Here is a 5,305-nt window from a genome sequence, read left to right on the forward strand (position 1 = left end):
GGCCAGCCCGGGACAGGCGTGGCCCGGGGCCATGCGCGGCCCGGGGCCATGCGCCACTTCAGTCACAACTGCTCGCCGAGAGTCGTTTTCACCGACGCTTAAGTCTAGGGCCCTGCGCTGAGGCCCTTCCCGCCCTTCCCAGCCCTGGATGTCGCCCCATTCACAGATCGCAAGTAGCTAATTATCAGCACCCTCGTTTGTTAAAGGGGACGGCTGTGTTTGTCCCCGCCGCTCCCTTTGTGTTTCTCCCGCCCCACAAGCCCGGTTACAGAGGCCTCGCTTTCCCGGACTTCTCATCCGATATTGCTACCGGCCCCAGAGCTGCCTGTGTTCTCCGGGTACTCCTCACCCGCTTACTCTTCTTGATGTCCTGACTTCCCCCGGCAGACAGCAACCCACAGGTTCAGTCTCTAAGTCTATAGAGATTTTACCCACAACTTAGTCGCCATAACCCCTGGGGTTTTTTTTGGTTTGTTTTTTTTTAGCTGGGATTACTGTTACTTCAGACTTTGTGTTACTCCCCTTGTTCTCTCCATATCTACTCTCTCCTTGCTTGTTTACCTGTCAGTATTGAGCTCACTCCTCTCCCAGCATTTCAGCCACGGCGCCCTCCTCTCCTGTTTCTGCCTGTCAGATGGTCTCTTTGCTGAGTGCATCGGGCACCTCCTGCCTCCCCACACTTCCCCCCACAAATAGCCGCCTTCGAACAGAAGACCTCAGATCCAGATTTTTATTCAACAGCTTCTTTCTCCCTGTTTGCCTGTCTTCTTGGGTCTAATTCTAGTTCTTCCTCTGCGATGAAAATTAGCCGGCCTGTCAGCTCTTGACAGCTTTGGCCCTATCCAATGATCCCACACAGCACCACCTGCAAGTCACTGCACTGTATGTTTGTGCTAACGTGGGTGCCAAAACCAGCAAAAAGCTGTAAGAGTAGTGGCAGAAGAAGTTACTTCTTGTACAATTATGTTGTCTCACAGGGGCAGACCTAACCATTTTGTGCTCGAGCGCTCATCCTCGGCATGGGGCCTGACGCACAAGTTTTACAGGCCAGTTTTCTGCTAGCTGCCCTCCATGCTACTTGCACACAAAGATAAGTCCTTGTCAGAAGAATCATCTTACTGCTTTCAGTTTTGATACTGAAACTCAAGTCAGGCCCAAAACACCGACTGCAGTTGCCACAGAGCAAGTTGTGCTTTGTTCTAGGCTCTCTTCTCAAATGCAAGAAGGTCATTTATAAATGTTAACTGCAAAACTTCACTCCGTGTTGAGCAGGAACAAACTGCAGTTTTCCAGTGGCTTAAATCAGTCAAATTTGGTTGATTTCCTTGGAGGCGGTGAAGCTCATATCCCTGACATAAATACCAAGTTTCCACAGGGTTAGACGAGAGCTTGTCAGAAAATAGAAGATCATCAACATATTAGATGGGAAAAAAAAATTTCTTCCCATGCACAAATGGATGACCACTTAGGGCAAAAGTTGCTTAAAAGAATTAAGACTGAGGTAGACTACATCTAGAATTGTTTAGAGGAAGATAAAAGTTTGACAGTGGTAGAAATTTTATCTGCATTGGCAGATATGTAAGTCTTTATTTTGCTGCATTGAATTGTTCCTGTTTTAGCAATACATAAACTTTAATATTTTTTCTTAAATGATAAAGTGTTGAGTACTGCAAAAACTGTGTATATTAATACTTTGCTTTGCAGGAACTGACAATCTGCAGGGAGTCCTTTTAGCTAAGTCACTAACTAACTACTCTGTTTAATCATATAAAGACGTTTGTCTTCCATCTAGGATTAAGTAAGTTCGTATTTTAGTTTTGAAGCAATGCTTTTGGAATCTCTCGAGGACATTCTAATTTCCTCAGCCTTTGGAGACAGTCTTTTGAATATGACATTTCTCAGGAATCAGCAGCTTTGTGCCTTGTATTAAAATCAGTGAAGAGCAGGTGAAAATACTTCTTTTTTCCTAATTAAGGAAGCAACTCAAGATGTCTTGGTTTCATACAAAAGTAGGGTGTTCTTCAAAGGAGACTAATGTGACTAAAGCATTTTTTTAAAGGTAAGGAAAACAAGTAACGTTTGATTTAAAGGGTGAAAAAAAAATGTTTGAACAAGTTACATTTTGTGTGTAGTCGAGCTCATTTGTACATGTTAAGTAAATATAAGATTGAAGACAAACTGTTCAAGCAGAGACACAACAGAGGGGAAAAAAAACATATTTTGCAATCCAGACGTTGTACTTGAAAGAGAGCAACATGCCATTAAACTTTAAGGACCATATCAGCATTTCTTAGCAAACGGTTTCATTTTGAATGACAGAATCTGTACAGCTTCAGCCAGACCTGCCACCTGATGCTCGAGTAAGAGGCCAGCACAGGGATAGGCATTAAGTTTTTGCAAGCCATGAATGGATTTTGGAGGTGAAAACCAGTTCTTCCTGTGAGGAGTTGTACGTCTTGAGCTTGCTTGCTTGAAACAGCCGTCCCAACTGATTTCCTCCAGGTGTGGGTTAGGTCGTGTTGCAAAGAAGCACGCTGGTATCCTGTCTGCAAGCAAAGCAGTTGCTTCATGCTCTGCCAAGGGCAGACCCACACTGAAGCACCATGTTCTCTTCTTTTTCCTGAATGTCAAGCACCCTTTCTAAACACAACATGAACAGGTCTCTCTGAAGAATAAGAAATAAGTTAATGTTGAATTCCATGTGTGATACAACTGATTTGTTTCCACCCTTCTAAAAAAAAGTGTATATCCTGAATAGGTTTTAGATGAAAATATTCCTAAAACTGTGAAGAAACGCCTAAGACAGCTTATATAGGAGATGTATTTTTCAGTGTGGGAGGAAGGAAAGGCGTTTGTTTAGCTATATGCATGCAGCAGCAGTATTGTGTCTAAAGTAATTTTTGTGAATTGAGGTAAAAAATGCTACGTGTGTTATTTTGGGCAGATAAACTCATCTTACTGGTTCAATATCTGGTAAGCTATTACGGTGCCAAAACGTATCAGAACTTGCAGACATGGTGTTAAATCTCTATGATTCCTTCCATATTATCCCATAATTTGTATTTCTTCATTAGCCAAGGCCATTTTTCATCATGTTCAGTTTTTGACTACTCATCAGACAACAGCAGAGAGGAAGCCCTGTTCACGATTATATTTCTGATCAGCAAAAAAATGCCATGCAGTTATTAAAAGAACTGCAACATAATGAAATCTTCCAATTTTGTGCACCTCAGCAAAGAACTTCTTTGATTTGGCACAAGACATTTAAAATAACTGCGTGATGCAGAAGTAGCAAAATCACAGCTAAAAGCCAATTATACAGATCAGGTCACAAACTAGAAATGAAGCTTTGAGACAGGTCTTAGAGGGTGTAAAATACTATGGAGTGTTTTGTCTCTTGCAATTAAAAGTTCAATCTGTACCTTGAAGGAAATCAGTATCAGGCTATACTTCACCACACATCTTAGAAAATCTTAGCCCAAAGTGGTATTTTTGCAGTTATAAGCAACAGGAAGCAACTCTGGAATAAAAAGTGATGGGGCACCTTAAGTGCTATGGCAGTACTTGCAATCGCGAAGTAACTCATGCTGACCTGTAAGCTAAAGCAATTAGCTGTACTTTGAATTCAGTATGAGTGTTTTCCTGAGTGAGGACGAACTGCAGCTCTGTGGTTAATACAAGCTGGTTTTAACTTCATAAATAACTATCTTTAGCGTAATTCTGCTCCTATTGGGGAACTCCAACTAGAAGAAAAACCCCAACAGTTTTTATGTGTTTTTAGAAATATAAATATATAAAGATAAATATAAACAGTTTTAACTGAAACTGCTAATAGTATTTCTGTGTAGATTTTTCGACGTTATAAAATCTGAGACCTTTAGATTCAAAAGTCCGAATTACAGAAAGTTTAAGACTTCATTCTGCTTGTTGCCAGTTGATGCATCCAGATTAAACAGTCACACCAAAGCTGGAAAGGGGGTTACCAGACTGAGTACAACCTAGAAAACGTCACACCAAAGCTGGTAACCAAAGTCTGGTTACCAGACTGAGTACAACCTAGAAAACCTGAGAACAGGTAATGCAACGCAGCTGCCTGTAGTGATAAGAAAACAGTACTTACATAAGCAGCAGTACATTACATGCAGCCTGTCAGACTGACGGGTGCTGCGTATCCAGCGCTGAAGAAACATGGCACTTTACACAACTCAAGAGAGTTGTGTCAGCTCACTAGAGTCTTACGTAGCCAATCTTCATGTGCCTCCACCTATGCCATTACTTGGGGTCAACTTTGATTACAGTTAAATTATGTAATCCCTTCTATAGACAAGGATAATTGAGTTTCCTGCAGAAGATTTTTTTTTTCTGTTTCCATATGCGCCCATTCTGTGCGCTATCCATCAGTATATTATTGTCTCAAGTGGTTTGTTCGTCTTCTGGACTGTGTGTTCTCAAATAACCTGGTCATTTTTGGACTGTATATTTTCTAAGATTAACCTGGTCATTTGTGGATTATATATTTTCCTAGACAGCCTGGTAATCTATGGGCATTGTGACACATTTTTCTTCTTCAGATGTAGACGAATGTTCTTTTAAGAGACTATGTTACTGATGCTTTTCCCAGCGTGGTTCGTGGTAGTTTTAATACAATCTTGCTCATGCAAGAGGACCCAGATTTCTCATGGCCTGTGGAAATTCAGGTCACGTAACAGTAGAATAATATGTATAAAAAGTACCTTTCAAATTACTTGTTACTAACATCTTAATGTGTATCTACTTATGATAATGTCAATGGCAGTTATTTAAAATGTTAACTTAAAATTATTTTCATTCCCTTCAGCCAGTGACACACTTTCCGTAAGAGTACCTTGTCTACTTTTCTAGGATATTGTAGGGCGGGTTTTCTTCAGCCTCTTGTGCCGTTATTGTTTGACATCATATATGTTTACATACGGGGCTTGAAATCTCTCAGTCGAGATGTTTCACAAGAACCTTTCCATTTGTGCAGTCAGGCAAACAGAAGGGCAGTGGTAACCTCATTACCCACGGCCCCCCTGCTGCGATTTTGTCTCATGGTCTTTCAAAATCATTACTTGTTTGTTTTTCTTGATAATCTGGGTGAAGAATGTGGCGCCCCGTATTTGAGGACCTCCAAGTCTCAATCTGGCTTTCACGGTCAGCTGGCAATTTTCATTTCCTCTACATGTATTCCCTGTCCCCTATGTTAGGTATTCGGTATCCATAAAAGATGGCTGGGATTGCCCAGCTGCAAACATGCCCACATGCCAGCAGCTCTGGAAAGAGGGTC

The sequence above is a fragment of the Aptenodytes forsteri genome, unplaced genomic scaffold (genome assembly GCF_000699145.1).
Source record: "Aptenodytes forsteri isolate BGI_AS27 unplaced genomic scaffold, ASM69914v1 Scaffold46, whole genome shotgun sequence".
In the NCBI taxonomy this organism is placed as follows: domain Eukaryota; kingdom Metazoa; phylum Chordata; class Aves; order Sphenisciformes; family Spheniscidae; genus Aptenodytes; species Aptenodytes forsteri.